Source organism: Corvus kubaryi, unplaced genomic scaffold, assembly GCF_017639235.1.
Source record: "Corvus kubaryi isolate FWS band 111438036 unplaced genomic scaffold, C.kubaryi_AGA036_p1.0 split3-73, whole genome shotgun sequence".
Classification (NCBI taxonomy): Eukaryota; Metazoa; Chordata; class Aves; order Passeriformes; family Corvidae; genus Corvus; species Corvus kubaryi.
This window is the reverse complement of record NW_024582091.1, coordinates 5,782,749-5,802,814: the sequence shown is the minus strand read 5'-3', so window position 1 is coordinate 5,802,814 and position 20,066 is coordinate 5,782,749. Positions and strand designations below refer to the sequence as shown.

General features: G+C 39.7%; 1 protein-coding gene across 1 annotated transcript in view; it reads right to left on the bottom strand.

Moving 5' to 3' along the window:
• PRIM2 (DNA primase subunit 2) overlaps positions 1 to 7,234 on the bottom strand; it is a 103,760-nt gene extending 96,526 nt beyond the window's left edge. Inside the window, exons 1-2 of the mRNA XM_042016956.1 lie at positions 7,096 to 7,234; positions 1 to 1,121 (exon numbers count right to left, since the gene is read on the bottom strand). The exon at positions 1 to 1,121 is cut by the window's left edge and continues 421 nt beyond it. The gene's annotated coding sequence lies outside the window, so the exon portion shown is untranslated. The remainder of the gene's footprint in view (positions 1,122 to 7,095) is intronic.
• Positions 7,235 to 20,066: the final 12,832 nt, after the last annotated feature.

Here is a 20,066-nt window from a genome sequence, read left to right as displayed (position 1 = left end):
TGCTGGCAGTGCCCACACCCGGCATGGCGGCCCCGGCGCGGGCCGGGAGGTGCTGGCAGGTGTCCACACCTGGCACGGGCGCTTTCGGCACCGTCATGTTCTACACTGTTTTACAGTTTTATAATTTTGTCATTTTTCCAAGAGAACTGCAGGACTTGCTATTTTTGCCGCTGTGTTGGCCATTTTGCTGCATCTGAGGTTATGTTGTTTTATGCCCCTGCCACAAAATGCCACTTACTTGCTAATTTTCCCCTACCCAAGAAGTTGGTTAACGATCTTGCAAGAAGTTCGGACCGTAAAGGTCTGGGAAATCAGAACTGGCATACAGTTTCTGCCAACAAAAGTGAGGAAAATCAGTAGTTTAGGCTGGCAAGTTCTTAAGAGCAACAAAAGGATTATGGATCAGGACACGCACTAGTCCCGTGTTTGTGGGCAACACCTGGGACATTCCCGAGAGATCTGACCGCAGCTTTAACAAACACTGCCCTGGAAGCCGGCCTGGAGCTGCAGCCTGCCTCTGTACTAGCAGATTAAACGTGGTGCTGAGCTCACCTGAGGCGGGATAATCCACTCCACCTTCAAACACAAGGTGGCCACATCCAAACTGCCTACAGTGCATAATCCTATGCTCGTGCTAATTCTCAAACTATGGCATCTCCTCTTTGGCCTGAGCCAAACCTCTGCCACTGCAATACCTGAACGTTTTAGCAGGATAGAAAGTCAAGTTTCATTCTCCAGGACATCTCTGTAATTTTCCAGGGGAAAGCATGCTATTGATATATTTTTATGCATTCATATTTTTGTAATATTTAACCGAAATCAAGTTCATATCTTTTTATATATACTAAAAAAACTTTAACCCGAAGCAACGTTTTTTTCAAATACCCACTGCTCATCCCACACAATTTCTTCCGTTCACCACCTGGCTGCAGCATGAGCTGCTTAGGAGTAAGGAGTGCCTCCGCCAAAATCCTCCTAATATTTGCAAGAAGGCGGAGTTTTTGCCTTTGACCGGTGTGTTAACACTCTTGAGATCTTACAGAGACTGGCAATGCACTGTCCAGGGCAGGTCAAGGACTTCCATCAGAGTTCCCACATTTGCTTGGAGTGCTGTATCCAGCCTGGACCAGAGGGGGAGAAGTGTGACAATGCTGAGGAGCACAGCAGACACCAGAGTTACTTTTCATTTTAATTTCTACTCATGTTTTAGGTTTTGGCACACAAGCAGCACCACACCTTTGGAAACCATGGTGTGCAGTTTGCTGTCCGCCACTAATTCCACTGAGCCACGTCCTGCTGATTTTTGACAGGTCAGCAGCTATGTATACATCTGTTTTCTTTTGTTTGTTTTACTCCTAGGGTTTTTTTCCTTTCTTGCTGAATACTAAACCCCAGATTGTCTGTAGTTAGGTGAAGATCTACCCTGTTTGTTTGGTTTTTTAAAATTCAGTTTACTCGTGACAGTAACAGCATTGCAAAAAGTGATACATAAAAATAATTCAGCAGAAATTAAGAATCAAAATTAACATCTCTGTTACTAGACTTAATTAGTGTATTACTAGACTTAAATAAAACTTACGATGCAAGACCTTACCCTTTCACACAAAAATAATTTTCTTGGGAAAAGAAAATAGACAAGTGAAACCCCCCCAAAATTCAAAACTCAAACTTTCTTCCTGATGCATCTGTTGAAACCTACAGATGGTAATATTTCTCACTATATTTTGCTTACTTTTTTCTAAATATATTTTCACTACTCCCACAGTAACACTACCACTGGGGGCTGATTTTTTAAGCACTTTTTAAGAGAATAATTGATGTTGTAACAACCCACCTCACAAATGTTTTACAACAACATCCATATGCTCAGCTGTCAACTGTCCCCATCATGCCATGCAAACAGTCAAATTCAGCACACCCCAAACTGTTCTGCTACTTAATTTATGCACTTTTGGGAGGAAAGGGTTAAAAGTGGAAGAAGGGCAAGGAGGAGGAGGAGGATGGTAGATTCACTCAAGTGACCTTGCATCTGGGAATGTCAGGGTGCGGAGAATAAAAGTGTGGGGAGCCCTTATGGCTGTTTATACTCTGTTTTGAGAAGCATTTCTGTGAACAGATAACGGTGTTTTGAGAGACTTGGAGGCACTCTCATGGACATGCTTCAGCTCCTTGGTTTTGGGAGAGAGGGCTCAGAGATCATAAAAAAACCCCAGAGGAGATCACAGCATGTTGGTAAACTACAAATGCACGGACCCTTGATAAATAGGTGCAAGCAGCAGGCCTGCCTTTCCACTCAGATGGACTGAGCCTAACAGTGCTTGCCTTTCTGCTTGTGTGTCTCTGCCAGGGTGTTGCCTTGGGATCTTCCAGTTAGCGAGGTAAGGCAATAAATTTACCCTCTGCATTTTAACTGTGGTTTTGTGCTTGTTCCAGCTGCCTGCCTGTGTCAACACAGATACACAACACACACACACAAAATCCTTGTTTGCACTAAATATGTATCATTGCAGAGTTGTTACTCCCACTTTTGTTATATTAACTAGCAGAGTGCCTAACGCTAATCTGCCAGAGCCCAGTTGTTCTCTATTTGTTTAACTACATCTGCTAATAAAAGGGTAAATGTGGTGATGCTTATATGTAGTCTCTCTTTCAAACCCCTTTCATCCCTCATGTCTGGGATGTTTGGATCTGTATGGATGGCAATGATTAGCACAAAATGCCCCTTCTCTGCTTTGGGCTCCCTTTTCAGCTCTTATTGTTAACTGACAATCTTACTTACTGCATGTATCATCAGCCTGATTGACTTATCATATAATTCTGTCTTCAAATATATTGTATTAATATCTTGGAGTTTTAGTGTTTTCACCTCTTAAAATGTTCTTCTTGAATAATTTTTTAACTTTTGTTTGTTCGAAATATTTATTTACATATTTTCCCCTTGTCTAACTCTATTCCTTTACTGATCTGACTTTTTCAGAAATCTTTTCTTGTAATATCTTTGTGTAATTCCTAGCCCAATTCCTATTTATTTTTTCTGTTTCACAGTTCTCCATTTTTTTTATTACTTCTTTAAATGTTTGACACCCAGGTTACACCTGGATTTCAGTTCTGACCACAATGCACAGATACCTCTGTACTTACTATAAATAGCAGGGTAAATGTTCTGAGCTGGCCTTTAAATTCCTCGGGTTCTGAAGTGAGTAAAGCATGAATCATGCAGTGAAGAAAGTTCAGAGGGCTGCTTTAGCTGGAATATGCTCTCAGCATTAATTTATTTAAGTGGAGAGTTACATAGTCACATCCCTTGGGACACTCTGAATCTCTCTGGCTCCACTTACATATGCCTCACAAATCCTAGATTTATTCCCCAAATCCTCTGTCCAAGACTCTAGTGCAGAGGCAGAGAAAATCTAGATACATCTTTACAATCTCCTTAAATTTATCCTGACAGGCAGGTCTGTCATTCACCTCTGCCTCTCGCTGCATGCGTCTTCTTCAGTATGTTTAGGCTGCTGTAGCAAATACTTTCATTGCATTTTTCTTCTGTTATATATAATATTTTTGATTCCTTAATTTTATATAATATATATATATATCATTTTATATATAATATAATTTTTCAGGGTACATATAGAGGCAAAATCTGCGCTGTCCCTGCACTAGGCTTTTTTCAAAAGGATGTTATCTTTGTATTTCCTTATAAGATGCTCCATGTACTTGAAATAATTTTGTTTGCCATGCTGGGGCTTGGGGGAGAGGAGGAGTTGACTTTTTGTTTTCTCTTGTTAATCTTCCTCTGGTAACTTTTGAGCATTGAATCAATGTTAAAGAGAGGGGTTGAAGTATCAAAGATAAGATGCACTCATATATCTGAGAAATTAGATCTGAGTAAAGAAAAGAGAGGCAGATTCATATTTCTACCATGGAAAAGAAAAACAGAACTCGATCTTTTTTGTGTGTGGAGCAGCAGCAACAAGACAATTAACAGAAACATGCTGGCCAGTCAGCATAAATACAGCTTGAGCTCAGCCACCACTCCATTGTCTCCAAACAGACGGGAAGGTTTGAAATATCCAGAATCACGACCAAGAAATTAGAATTCATTTCTAGACTTAATCTGCTGCATAAGGATCTCCTTCTTCTTCTTTCTAGTATGTCTATCTTTATCATAATTAAATTGTGAGCTTCTGAAACACACATAGAAGTTTTTCAAGGTCTGTCTATTTGAAGGGATACTGATGTTTTCTTTTCTTGGATTTTTATTACCACTAAACTAATTTACAAGAAGAAAATGCTTTTGTGACATATAACATTTAGGATTTACTGCATTTCTAATACTCTCCTGAGAATAATCAAATTTCTACCTGTATAGCAGTGAAGAATAGGATGTTTTCATATCAAGTAATCTGTAGGTAATTGAAACATTTCATTAACCCCAAAAGTATTGCTATCCAACATAAGAACTAGACATAGCTATGTAATTAGGATTTTTAACTTTTTTTTAATCAGGTAAAGAATTATTTGTCAGGATTCAGAATAATACAAAAAAACAAAGTTTAAAATATTTTTACAAGGAAAATCTCTTATTGTCTGAAAAGTTTTAAATATTATTCTGCCTCACTTAAAAGAAACCCACTTCAGTTGAAGGATTTTGTTCAGCCTTTTTGTTGTTTGATTAGGGGTATTTTATAATAGAGACTTGGCCAGGAAGACTTCCTGGTTTAAGCCCATGACTTGATGATGAAAAAATGTCCTGTTCAGTCCTGACACATACTTAGTGTTCAAATACTCAGCCACTTTGTAAAACAGTCTGCAAAATTCCAACCTAACTGTAAGTAACCAGCCTCATTCCAATTGCTAAGAAATCTTCATGTTAGGCTTACTCAGAGCACTTCCATCATTGCAAGTGAAACCCCCCAAAATAAACATTGGGGTGGGATTTAGTCTGCCTAATCTAGCCACTAAACCTGCACCTACCTTTTAAGCTCTTCTTTTAAAGGGAATAGTGTTCCAGAGAATACTTGGAAAGAGGTAGGTATCCTGCAGGCCTCCGAAAGGACATCTAGACTGCCTAAATTTAGGTGCCTACATAGCTGATTTGTTTTCCCTCAAATTTGTTTGGCTTTTTTACTTGCTTGTTCTGTGGGTTTAGGGTTTGTGGTCTTTTTTCAAATATGAGTGATGTTCAGGAGTGGAAACTTAAATATTTTTGCAAATTAGGGGAAAGAAGTCTCCCTTGCATATAATACGAGGTCCTCTTCCCCATTAGGAATAGATTCCAGCATAAGGAGTTAGAGATAACTTACATTACTTATGTAAGCAAAATTCCAATTAATTGAAAGTCGCCTAAGCAAGACATATGAGATGAAGATGATTAATAAACATACCAGCCAATTCTTGAGCCACCTTCCTACTGTAAACTAAATATATTACTTTGTCTTAGTTCATATTATTTTGCCTTTGTGTTACTTTTGTCATGCTCTGTAATTTCCTTTGGCTGGAACTTTGTGGAACTTGAGCTAAAGAAGTAAAACTGACTAGGAAAAGTTCCAGTTAAGGCTCCTCTCCCCATTAAGTATTGTCTAAAACTGCACTGGTTTCACCAGAAGCAGAATATAGCCTCAGAATATAAAACCCCAACCCCATCCACCAGCACTGTGGAAATCAATTCCTACTGTAATGCTCCTTAAAATTCAGGGCTTGCTGGTAAAACTGTTGATTTATTTTCAGACTACAGAGCTAGCATAACTATTGGCACCAGTATCTTGGCAGTCTTTCTTCAGCTCACCTACATGAATATGCAGAAATCTGGTACACACATTGTTATTTTGAAAACTACATGGCACGTTTGCAGAAGCTGAGACTCATCCTAATAACTTTTGAATAACCATTAAAACTGCCTACAGTTTAGCCACACTAAGTACAAGGGTTTAATATGTTTATACTTCCAATTAGAAAACCAAGTTTATCAGTTGCACAGCTATTAGCAACATATTGCTTTAAAAACCACAATTCTATTAGATATATTGAAGACTTGATATTTTTATAACAAATCTGGTAACAGCTAAACAGCAACGGTGGATCACAATCTATCTAAATGAATCCAGCTGGTATACTTTGTATTTTAGGTGGTATTGATGCATGGAGTAGCAGATAGTATATAGTAGCAGATAGCATATAGTGTTACAAATGCTTTCAACAGTGGCTACGTTATCTTTATACATATTTAATTTTTAGGGACCTGTAACTTACATGGGTACCTGGATGGTATTACATACTTAAGTGCCTGCAGTTTTGCCTTCTCAATGAACTGTATACAGTTAAATATGAGTAAAAATTATGGCAGCTATGAAATTGTATACTGCATCTTGAGTATGTGTGGTGTTGCACCTTCTCATCCAACGCCATCTAATCTCATCACCCTGCAGAAGTGAACAGATGATACTCTCAGGGAACAGACAAGAGTGTTAATTTATCAACAGGCCTCTGGGTATCTTGGTTTTTGCTTTGTATACCCATGGCAGCCTACAAACTCTACACAGGGCACTGAGAAAGCCCAAGCTGTAGGAGGGGAGTACAGAGCAGGCAGTCTCAAAAAGAGAGAGACAGACACAGGTGTCCTCAGAAGTATGCTGGTTACACTGCCATCCTTAGCTCCTAAGTCACCCCATCTGCCCATTCCAGTTCACTTAGCACAACTCAGTCCACTCTGACAGTTTCTGGGCCCCAGGAACTCATGAAGCTCATTTCCACTCTGGTCCCATCCATATGTGTGTGCGTGTGTGTGTGTGTGTGTGTGTGTCTCCCCATATTTCCTTCTCCTGCTTTGTCTTCTGCATAGGCAGCACTTGGGTTACTGCCTGCCCAGACCGCCCAGTTCCAAGCATGTGCAGGCATCCCTCACTTGCAGGCAGCAGTAATACAGTAGTCAGAGTGAGAGTAGTAATGCCAGCAGCCTGGTGTCCTGGATCACACCACCACAGTCCACTTCTTGCCCTCCCTCACGGCCCCACAGCCAGTCCTATTTCTTCCCACACTTCTTTTCATCAGCATCACACTTACTAACCAGCTGATTCTGCATCTCCAGGCACTCACCTTCAGCAGCTGCAGATGAAGTGATCTAGACCCTGTTCTTCACTATGGCTCCACCTCAGCCTAGCTATCCAAGGAGTTTACAGTGTCTGAGGAGGAGAAGAAGACCTCCCATCTCCCAGCCTTCTGCCCCTCCAAATGTAGGCATATGCTAAGTAGGCAACAGCGACACCTTCCCGACGCTGTCTCCTGACAGTACTGAAATTCAAAGGAACTCATCAGACAAAAAAGGGCTTTTCTGAACATTCAATTATGTTATGTGTAAAAAGCAGAGAGAGGGTAATGACATTTTAGATAATTAAAAATACATTTTCTCTTACAAATTATTGGTGTTGGAGGCAAAAGACTAGCCTAATTTCTCATTGCATTTATCCTTCTTCATAATGTTTTACTTCAGTGATTTTTATTGAGCATTTTCCTGAGTTTGGTGTAAAAATATATGCATTCCCTCATAAGGTTTCTGTCTCCCTCAGTAAACTGAAGTTGGATTCACTAACTTCTTTTTTTAAGGTTGCTATGACAGACTCTTCGAAGTTCAAGGGTAATAGTCTGAATATTGATGAGTTTTCACTAGCAGCCAAAGAAAAGACCAGGAACTCATTCTTCCTGATATTTTTGATCTTCAAACAAACTGAAAAAAATGTCTGGCTGAGATTTTGCTAGACCAACCAAATTTTTATATCAATTTGGTTTGGTTGTTGGGACTCTCTACTAGCCTGTTTGTCAGCCACAGTTTTACTTTGAGATTTTCTTTTCCATGCTGCTTAGGACTGAGAAGACAGTTGGCTAGTATCTTTGGATATCTGTAAAAACTACTTCAAAATGAGATAGCTCTGGAAATTCAACAGTACAATTTCTATGTTGTTTTTGTGATTGACAGATCATTTTCCATCAGTGTCTATTTTAAGTTGTGCTCTAATGATGACAGATTGACTGTAAGGTGCTTACTTGTGGTCTACAGAAAGAGACTGACCACACAATTAGAAAAAATAGAATATGGTCTATGATTTAATTTTTCTGCTTTGTTTTTTTTTTTTTTAATTAGGCTTTATAGCCAGAAGGAAATATATTTAAATTTCCTATATATAACAGGTCATAGAATTCATCCACTGTATGGACCCGTACAATTAAAATTGGTCTAAAATATCTGGTTCAGGAAAGAGTGGATCTTGGGATCTTTCAGTTAAACTCCAATCCAGATTTTCTGGAGAAAAACTTGAAGTAAAAGGAAGATCTGGTTGTGCCAAAACTTAGTAAAGTTCTTGTGCTGTGGTCACAAGAACATCGAACATATATCTGAAATTTGCAGCAAGACATTGCAAACAGCCCTTCAGATCAGTAATTATTTATCCACATACGATAGCAAGACTGGGGTTGGTAGAGACCCCTATTTATTTTCCTTATATTTACCAAAATGTAAGGGTTTTTTTCCTGCAGTCAGGCTGTAACATGTTACAAAGTAAAATTTTATTGTCTTGTTGCTTTTAAGTAGTCTTTCTTAAGTATAAATTGCTTTCCTCTCCTGCTTGCAACAGAAGACTTACAGTAGGCAGGCCCAGTAAACACAGAGGCAGAATATTTCCACAGTGATCTGTACAAAGAAGTTCCAAAGTTGTCTGTATGTTTTTCAGTTGTTCTTTTGCTTTTATTGGTGCTAGTTAGTTCCAAATTTCTTGCCTTATTTTCCTCCTTATGAATGTGAACATAGATTTAGTTTTTCTGTCTACATTGACATGATCTCAGCCTAACAGTACATTATGGGAAGCTGGAAGATTTATTGGCAGAAAAGATCCTGTTGGAAAAAAATCTGGGTAGTGGTAATTGGAGAGTGAGTCAGTGTCTGGAGTCCAGCTGTGCTTACTACTCAAGCCTGACTAGAGCTGACTTACTCAGATTTCTTCAACTATCTGAAACTGGCTTTTTTACAAAAAAGTAAAGGAATAGACTTTATATATGCTGGATACATTTTTGGCTGAGAACATTTGTATAAAGGCAGCAAATTATCTTTCTTCCTTCTTGTTGTTGCTAGTATTGCAGTGGCATACAAGAGCCACGCTCTTGGAGAAGCAATTAATTATACACGCACAAACCAGCATGTCTGAAAGACGGTGTGGCATCAACAGCTCAAAATGCACCAAAAATATTTTGATAGGCCATCAGTTCTGTGACTAATATTGCAAAAAAACCTGCATCCTGACCCTGGGAGGCAAAGCTTTGTTATTTCTTATTGCATGCATTTACAGTGGTTGAAGCTTAAGAAGCACAAAACTGTTCCTGGTTGGTGATATTTTAATTGCCAGACTGTATTATGAGGCTTGCTTCACCAACATCCGAAACACTGATGTTCTAACCTTTAAACAATGCATAATTTTGAGGCAAATGGCATTTAAATGTCCTTACAGAATACTGCCAAACTAAATAGTGAATTTAAAGCAGATTTTATAAAATTAACGTCTTAAAAATAATTTTTATCGTAATTTTTATCTTTTTTTGCCATACTAATAATGAGTTACTTATAAGTTCTTCACAGATTAAAGTATGAACCTCAGTGTTACAGGGGATATTTGTCACCTAATCTTGTTGCCAAGACTGAAAGAAAGGACCCAATTGTAAATCATTTACATATTTTAATTTCTTTACACTTTAATAATTCCTGAAAGTTTTGAAATATAATTAAGCATTTTTCATTTTTTTTACATAAGATTCATGAAAATGAACATTTAAAGCAAAAGAAATAGTACAGACAAGCTATTACAATTTTGGACTACAGACACATAGGCCAGGATGAAAACAACAGTACAACAGGAGCCACAAAAAAAGTCAGGACTGAAATTTCTGAAAAAAAAAAATCTATCAGACACCGAGATTCTCATTTCAAACAGCAAAAGCCTTTGACAGTCAGCTGAAAGAACATTTTCAGGCAACACTCACATTCAGGCTGAAATTTTGCCAGCAGTACAGTATCTAAAACAGTTTCAGCTCATATTAAAATCTGGTGTGGTTGACCAGTTTCTTATCTGTTTTTGGCTTATTCCTTGCAATTATAATTGTAACTAAGTAACCCAAAATTTCAGGAGAGTAAACCTGACAAAATAGTGTGTCTTGTATTTGTTACAGGTGTTTATAACACTATTTCTGGGGTTTCAGATTGACTTGAGAATTTAAATAAACTAAAAACAGAGGAGAAAAAATAACAAGTCATGTTACCCGTTCCTCTCTGTCCCCATTACTCCACACAGATGTTTCAAAACTATTCATTTCAGCTCTGTGTAGCTATTAAGCTAGCAGTGTCTGGGGTGTAGAGGATTGGATTTCTGAGTAGCTTTGTTCCAGATGGGAATACAGAGTGACCCACTCAGTCTGCAGGAACAGGTCACTGGATAAAAAAGATCTCCCTGAAGTATCTGGGACTTGGAATAATTCCTAAACTCTCTATACCATTAGAAGTACGGCATCCATTCTATATTCAGGTTTTTTATGGATCACCATTTTTTCTTTCCCCTAGCTTGCCTACAGTTCACACACCTCTGCTCCATTTCACACACAGCCTCACCTTCTTCCCCATTTGTGTCTCCTAGGTCCTCCTTATCTTCCTCACTGCCTGAAGATCCCAGTACGTGTGAGCATAGCCTGCACGCTGCGTAGTTAAGTGGTGGCTATCAAAAGTGACAGATCATTTCAGTCTTGCCCCTGGGTGAACATACATCTAGGTCTCTTTCTTCTACTTCAACTGTCAGTTTTAAGGCATGTTGAATGTTTACCATCTCCAAGATGTTTATCTATAGATACTAATTGAAATTTACCATTACCAGCTGCCCATTCAAACAGAAAATTCTGCCGCTGCTGTTGTATTTGCAACAGCCTGCAAAGGCAGCCAGCAGAGATCAACCACATGGACAGCATTTGCCACTCAAATAGTGGGTCCCTGTCTTCACCACAAAATGTCACATGGAATGGGGACAATGCTGGTAAGCTAATATGGTGCCTATCTTGCAAATTACAGCACATTGTTTCTGATAAAAAATAAGACTTTTTGTCATGATATTTCTTTCTCAGTTCTCTTATATCTTAGAGAAGAAGGTAGTTTATTGTAAGGTCCTTAAGAATTATGACTATCAGAATTCAGTTGTATAGAGCTTCTGAACAGTTTATCCTCTTTTATTTCCTTAATTTGCCTGTCTGCAACTCTTTAGGAGTTTCATCCAAGATATCCAGATGTCCCAGCTATCTCAGAATAGTGCAGATGCTGCTGCTCTGAAGGCAGTGCTCAAGAAAGTAGAAAAGTACACAGGAATTTTAGTCCTTAGCACCACCTGTGTATGTTAGCCTAGAATTTTCCAGGTTTCATAGGAAAAGTCTTTCCCGATTTTCATGAAGGCATTTCCTTCATTACTCTTATATGAATATAAAAATAATAAATAATATCTTCTGATTGTAGGGAGGCAAAGAGGAAAGTGAGAAGTCACATAAAAATAAAGAGGATCAAATGGTTCTGAAATTCTCTAAATGAGAAATAAGGGGGCTCCCTGGATGTGAGTCAAGGTTAACTTGATCCAGTCAGTTGGCTTTCATAGGCAACATTTTTGCATCACTGTAATTATTCTACCTTGAAGGCAGCTTTAAGTACTACAAATTCACACATGAAGGAAAGCATTTAATGACTGAGTCCTTTTTCTAAGTAACAAAAACATGTCCTCTTGACATTTTTCTTTCAAAAAAAGTTTGAGCTATGTGATGTTTTAGGAGAGAAATCAGTTTTGTCTATTTTTCAAATGCAAGAGAGACAAGCTCTAAAGGCAAAGTCAACATAATAAATATAAAATACAATAAATAACTCCTACCAATGCTAAGGAGACTGATAACCAGTCATGAGACAAAGAGCCTTGGCACTGAAATAAATCTAAAGCAAGCAAGAGGACCACCATGCACTACCCCATAACTAGGACATTGGATTAAAGTGCCAATATTCTCTCATTGCCATCATCACCAAGGACATCAGTTATATAAGTATGTGACATAAATATGGGAACAGGTATTTCATTCTACAAATGAAGAAAAAGTGGGTTGTTTTCCATCTGTAGTGTTGAAAAATGAAATACTGAACAACTTGACAAAAAAGATTAGTAGCCATTGATCCGTCTTTTACAATCACTTTCTACCCCTGTCTGTTCACTAACATCAGGGCAATGCAGAGCACAGGTGGGTTTTCTTTTCACACAGATATCTTCATCTGCACAAAGTGCAGGAGCTGCAAATACAAGAGCAGCCCAAGCACCTACTTAATGTGATCTGGTTTTGACAGTGATTGGTTCCAGATGATGCAAAGGAAATTTCCACAGAAACCACGAGGTAAGCAGTCATGGAAGAACTGATGGATAAGGACAGTTTCTTCCCAAATTTACTGTTTAGCTGGTTCATGCCCTGAAAAAATGACATCTGATGCCCTTTCCAAATTCACTCCTGTCACCTCAATAATGTATATCCTGTTCAGTGAAGCCTGTCTCTTTCTTTCTGTACTCTGCTGCCTACTTCCCTCATCTCCAGGGCTTTAGCAGTCTGTACACTAAGGATCCTCTGAGACCATGGCTGCACAGCCTCTGCTCAGACTGCAGAAAATGAGCTGAGTCCCCAGAGAAAAAAGGAAAATAAATATTCTAGGTATGGTGTGCCAGGATTATTAGCAGCTCAAGGACTCAAGAGGGAAAACATTGGCACAGGAAGGTATATAATCCTGAATTGAAACAGAGAGGAAGGCTCCTTGGCCCAGGGACTATTCAGGAGCTTCTTGGTCATGTCATCAGTGCCATGAATGTCAGTGGAGCTGGTGGCAGGTGGCAGCTCAGCAGCCCTGGGCATCCACTGCAGGGAGCCGTGGGACAGCCTGCCCTCCCCATCGTGACTGATGCCTGGCTGGGCAGCAACAACCCTGGGTGCCATATCTGGAGCAGTGAGTATATCCTTTACCTCAGAAGTCATTAAATCCAAGCTGACTTGTGAGTCAATAAGCATTCACTTAATACCTGTAAGTTGGGCTTGTCATGCTTGTGTAGATCATGGGGTATGGACAACATGTCCAAACAATCCAACTCAAAATAGGGACCATAACAACTGATGTGCACTTATTGCTGAAACCTGCTGGACTCTTAAACTCAGTCCTTACTGAACAATCAAATCCATGGATTATGTGTTGTATAAAACACTGGTGATGACTATGTAAACTGGGAGAAATTGCACCTTTATGAGTCTGTGTTGCAGATACCTGATTGAGGCAAATATTTTTCAATGTGCTGTTTTAATCTCTGTAAACTCAGCCAATTCCTACCACTCAGTTTGCTTGTACTGCAGCAATTTGACCCTTGGCATTTTCAGCAGATTCACCACAGGTCACCAGCTGCAACGTGTGTGTACAGTTTATTGAGTAGATAGCCCACAGCCATGTCTATTTTGTTTTAACAAGCATTTTTGTTCAGTTATACTGACAAAGCAGTCAGCAGGATAATATTTCATGAGGTCACCTTTTGCATGAATTTTTTTTTTTGCATTAGTAACGAGAAGTTCCACAACAGAATGTTGTTGCTAATTACGTTCACTCAGCCAATTTAACCACCTAAAGGCCAAGTCTAATTTAAGCTAATTTACTTGGCTGCCTCATTGTTTACTGCAGAGGGAGAATGGTCTCAGAGAGCAAAAGATTGCCAGTGTATTTTTGATACTTACACTATCCCAAGATGAATCACCCTCCAGGAGTCCTCCCTCTTTCTGCTGAGTACAGAGGTAGTCAAAATGAGCAAATTTTAAATGGATGCCCACCTCTGCTGTTAGGCAGTGTACTTACAAAGTTCCCTGCAGTGGACTGCAAAGAAATGGCATTACATAGACCCAGCTTGAAATCACAGTTAGCTGATGTGAATGAGTGGTTTAGGTCACTTAAAGAATACTATCAAAGGTATTAGCAAAATCAAGTGTAATATAAATTTGTAAAAGCATGACTTAAAACTTGGTGGCAAGTTTCACTCTATACTTACTATATAAATGAAGTACACAAAGGAAAATTTTATTAGGATCAATTTACATGGAGACCAGGGTCACAAAAGGGCAAGAGGGTAAGGGAGATCCTCCCACTGAGACACAAGGCTCAGAGTTGACCCCTTACTTTCTACACTCCTGATGGAGCCTAGGTGTGGTTGAGTCCAAACTTCACCTCAGACTTGGTCAACAGCTTATCTATAAAGGGTTTATCAACCCTTAGTAATTCACTAACAATGAATGATTCAATAGGATTTACAATAATCACAGCAGTAGCTTAACTACAAATTGGAGATGGCAACATTCACACTAAACTTGCTATAAGGTATTTACCTCCATTCATACACACACACACAACAATTATGTACAAAGGTACCTGTTAAAAATTCTCCTCAAGTTTGGTGAAATACCTCAAATAATAAAAGAGTTGGGGATGGGTATTACTAGTCCAGGCTCTGTTAACAAGGCTCCATCATCAGCTTTCAGCAATGATTCCCCAATCATCTTGAACTTGAGAGTTGGCAAGCTCTGAGAAGCATCCCACTCAGAGGGAGATGCTGCAGCCTAGGGAAACTCAAAGGGCCTCACTCAGGACTGCAGTTTATAGGGTGACAAAAGGTTTGGCTGTAATTATCTGTCAATCTCCGTCCTGGCTGCAATTACTATCCAAGATGGTAATTACTGAACTTTCCTCAGTAACACTAATACTGTTCCACTTGGGCTATGATTCAGACAAAATCATGTTCCAAGGCTATCTGTTACAAAACAGAAGTTTCTAAGGCAACAGAAGTTCTGGGAACAGACAGTGTTTCTGATAGGCTCAGGGGGAGCTTAACTGCCCAAGAGTCATTAATCAAGACCGAGGCCTAATGAGAATTCCTAAGGTCACAGAGCAGCCTGGAAAGGAGGAGGGATGCACCACCACAACTGAGGCATATTTCAGAGATGTAGGAAGAAAACTTGAAATTTTCTATTCTAAATCAAAGCCCAGGTCCCTGTCTTTTGCAGTGCTAGTTTTAAAGTTAAATGAAGTTGGTAAGCACAGAGTCTTTTGCGTGGCTGTTCAGGTCAAGATATTTCAGTTTCCTTTGTGGGTTTGTTTTGGAGGGGGAGGGGGCTGGGGTGTGAAATTTCAGTAGGAGCCATCATCACCAAAAGCCCAGACCACAACTGAGGCCACAAATCTGGTTTTACAGCTGGTCATCACATTTAAGAGGGATACAAAAAAATTGGAGAGTGTAACAACGAGAATAATCAAAGATCCAAAATCAAAAATATGTAATAAAGTGGGGTTGTTTAGTAAACGGAAGACTGGTAGGGGAGAGGGGCAACCTGATGATTTTCAAAAACCATCATGAAGGAAAAGAAATGATAAGAGCAAGGAAAATTTCAGGGTAGACATCAGGAAAAACCTTCCCTGGGTGAAGAAGTGCCTGGGAGAAATTGCCAAGTTTTCATTACTGGAGCTTATTAAAACCAAGATAAATGTCTATCAGGAATGACTTAGGCACAGGTGCTCTGTTCAAGCAAGACAGAAATACAAAAACATCCTTCAACTGTAATATTTTGTTATCTAAATTGTTTCTTATTTATAAGAAATTTATTTTATTTCAATGTTTCTTATGACAGGAACCTCATGAAGCTCAAAAAAGAAAATTGCAAAGTCCTGTACCATGGGAAGAACAACCCCAGGCACCAGGCCCTTGAGATTAGCTCAGCTGGTGAGAGCATGGTGCTAATAACACCAAGGTTGTGGGTTCACTGCCTGTATGGGCCATTCACTTAAGAGCTGGGCTCAATGATCCCTTCCAACTCAGAACATTCTGTGATTCTGTAACAAGAAGCATCTGTACCTGCTGGGGCCACCCAGGTGGGAAGCACTTTTGGATAGAAGGACCTCAGTGTCCTGGTGGGCATGAGGTTCATCACGAGCCAGCAACGTGTCCATGCCACAAGGGTGACTACTGTTATCCTGAACTAGGATGGAGGAATGCTGCCGTTAGGTAGGGCAGTGATCTTTCCCATACTCAGCACTGGTGAGGCCACACTTGGAGGAATATATGTCAATTCTGGGTCCCTGCTTAGCTTCCACTAACCTCTCCAGGAATTAAGGAGTTTAATTAGCCTTCCTATGAGGAGGAAAGCTTGAAAAGTAATCCTTAAGGAAATCAAGTCTCAGGACATTCTGGGAGTGAGAGTGTATGGAATGGAGGGGGGAACAAATACAAGGCTTTTATTTTATTGCTGGGTCCCTATAGGACACACACTTTTTGTAATGGATATTGTGTCAGAATAAAAGGTTTAGTATGTGAGGGGGGTCTCAGAATAAACTTGGGCTCAAAGAACAGGTTCTTTTCACTTTCTGACAGCACAATTTGTGTTCCTGTGGACTTAGAAACAGGAAGCACAGTGTATCCCCAAATGAGCAGTACTGTTAAGAGGAATGGACTTGGAATTTGGATCTGGTAATATCCTCATGTACAAACCTTCACATTTTCAAAATAAATCTTATCTCTAATCTAGCAAAATAACCATATGCTTGGCTAAATACAATTTATAACCCAAATGATATCAGAGTGGGATTACTTTTTTCAGCCCAAATTATTTTTACAAGTCAGTCAATGGTGGGTTTCCCCATATTAGTAACTGCTACCTCTGAAGCTATGGTCTGCTTATTTAGCAGGAGTTCAGAGATTCACAGTGCAGCTCGGAGGTGAAGTATGAGCTGTATCAATTTCAATGAGCCACTGGCAGGGAAAGTCAATCCCTCTGCTGACAGCAGCTGCAGACTGCTGTTCCTTCTGCAAGGCAAGCTGTAGTGCTCGGCCTAGTTACTGTGCCCTGCAGGGTACAGCTATGCAGTAATTTCCCCCTATTGTCAGGGATATTTTAGTTGACATCAATTTTATCAATATCTATTTTCCTTCAAAAGTTTAAGTTATATAGCTGACTCCACCAGGCATTTTAGAAAATACCTGATGAGATCTCCCGGGATTTGTAGTAATGAGGTGTCCTGGTTTTGGCTGGGATAGAGTTAAATTTTTTCACAGTAGTTAATATGGGTTTGTGTTTTGGATTTCTGCTGAACACAGGCCTGATAACACAGGGATATTTTGCTATTGCTGAGCAGTGCTTGCACAGCGAGGCCTTTTCTGCTTCTCGTACTGCCCTGCCAGCAAGAGGCTGCGGGTATACGAGGAGCTGGGATTGAATACAGCCAGGACAGCTGGCCCCAACTGACCAAAGGGATATTCCATACCATATGGTGTCATGCTCAGCATATAAAGCTGGGGGAAGAAGGAGGAAGGGGGGACATTCAGGGTCATGGCATCTGTCTTCCCGAGTCATACATGCTTTCCTAGAGATAACTGAACACCTGCCTGAACATGGGAAGTGATCAATGAATTCCTTGCTTTGCTTTGCTTATGTGTGTGGCTTTTGCCTTCCCTGTTAAACTGTCTTTAACTCAATTCATGAGTCTTTTCACTTTTACTCTTCTGGTTCTCTCCCCCATCTCACTGGTAGGGGGGGTGAGTGTGTTGCATGGGGCTGAGTGTGCACACAGAGCCCTGCTGCAAAGTTTCTCTTGGGCCTCCATCTTTCATCTTTTTCTGTCCAAACTTTTCTAAGATCAAGGTCACAAACAAACTTTAGTGTTTGCCTAATCTTATATATTAAATGATCCAGAGCTACACTGAGAGCAACACTCCCCAGTCCAGATGGGAGCAGCTATCACAGTGAGATGGTTGAACAAGGCAAGCACAAATGGCAAGGAAAGAGGTGTACCTAAAACATTTTCTCTTGTATGGGTCTATTTTAATGGCTTTAGGCACCAAAACTAATTCCTATTTTAAAGTGTCATGATTTATGCAGGATTAAAAAAATCAACTGCCTTCAGCGGTCTTTCATATAAAGGTCAAATTTTTGAGCACTCAAGCCCAGGACCAGGAAAACCTTGGATTCCAGTCATATGGCAGCTGGACAGGGTCTTAACTCACAACATCTAACTCTCTTAACATGTTTATGAGAGTTTTTTTGAATATGTGCTACCAAGAAGGGAGTAGACAAAAAAAGATAATAGCACATAATAGCATAGACCTTGTATTCTAATTACCTATCTATGTACATATTTTCTTTCATTTCTGAGGTGATATGTGTCCTTGGAGGGCTCTAAGATTATTTCAAAGATGAGGTCTGTGATGCCAAACTCTAGTCATCTGCCCTACTCTATAGGATGTTGAGGGTCCTCAACCAGCCGTGCACAGCTAAAACCCTGCCAGCTTCATGGGCAGCACAGCAAGAGCAAATTAGAAGCCAAGGGGCAGTGATGGGCATGGCTTCTTATACAGAATATGGTGATACAGTCAGAAGGCAAAAGCCAATCTGGTGATAAAGAAACAGAAAATGTGCTAAAAACTTATATAGTGCAAGGGTGAAGAGTTAAGTTCTCACACCACAGCCCACTCTTGTCATCATGTTATATAAGCTGTCAGCCCCCAAGGACAGTTACACAAGAAGACTGAGCACCATGTGCCCCAGCAGTCATCATCTGGTAACCTTCCAACCTCACACAAAGCATGAGGCAGCATCTTGGCAGTTCTTTACGCTTACTTGCCCAGTGCTTAGAGCTATAATTTGGAAAACTTGAATCTAGTTCACATTTCTCTTCTGACTGATTCAACTTGTATCTTTTATCCCTCCTGTACGTCCTCCCAGTATATTGGTAAAAACACAATTCAGATTACTTGGGCAGAGAGACAAAGTTTGACCAAGTGATATCTTAACTAATGCATTCCCACAGCAAATTATTTCCTTATGAAAATTCATTTATTATTAAACATATAGACCAACTTCAATACACATAAATCATGTTGTACAAACACAAACAAAAAATTCCAAAAAAATCTAGAGTTACTAGAAGGCAAATGTAAAAAACCACAGCATTATGGAGTACGCAGCTACTGGGATGTACAAATCAACATCTTTAGTCAAATAACTCATAATTGCTACTCTTTTCAGCAGTTATTTAAAACAAGCCTATAGAATTTTAAGATATAGCACATAATATGTTGAGAACAACAGAAATAACTGTGTAGGCATGGAAAGACTCATCACTACTCTCAGGACTCTCAGTATATTTATTAATCTATTACTAAATTACTACTTTTCTATTGACATTTGGCTCCTTCACAGGGGACATGAAAATTTTAGCCATTCTTGATTAAAATGCTAAGTAAAATCTAAGAAAACAAGTTGTTATGCTATTTTTATAGTACAATTAACAACTTTGCATACTTTTGCATTTTGTCAGTTGTTACAATCTGCACTTTTAGTCCCAAATAATTTCCCCTTATTAATTGGAGGCTTACTATATACGTACCCCAACCATCTGGCAAAGCATTTGACTAAACTACATGCAGCCAAGATATGTTCTCCAGCTCTCCTCCCTCTACTCTGCTTCCCAAAAACATCCATGCTTTAGTTTTCCAAGCAAAGTATCAACAAGTTCCCCCTGTGGCTTTTGAGTCCCTGCTCCAGTAGCTCCAACAAGAGAACATAATCCAGTGAGGCCACCTCATCCTCACCCCACATGAGAGGCTCAGAAGTAAGACTGTATGGGGTGTGCTTTGGTCAGGCCATACAGTGTGGGGGAAGAACTGTCTAATTGTGATTTAAAGTTGTCCTCACATGAATTAACACACTCCAGCTCCAGATTGCAGTGTTCTAATAAATAGTGTTTAAAGGAATTTCAGAGAAAATAGATCTTCACTAGAAAGTGTTGAGGCAGAGCCCAGAAAGAACTTTTATATTGTCAGCCACAAGTGAGGGAGGGAGGAAGGCAGGAAGGAAGGAATTCGGAAGGAATTCGGAAGGAATTCGGAAGGAATTCGGAAGGAATTCGGAAGGAAGGAAGGAAGGAAGGAAGGAAGGAAGGAAGGAAGGAAGGA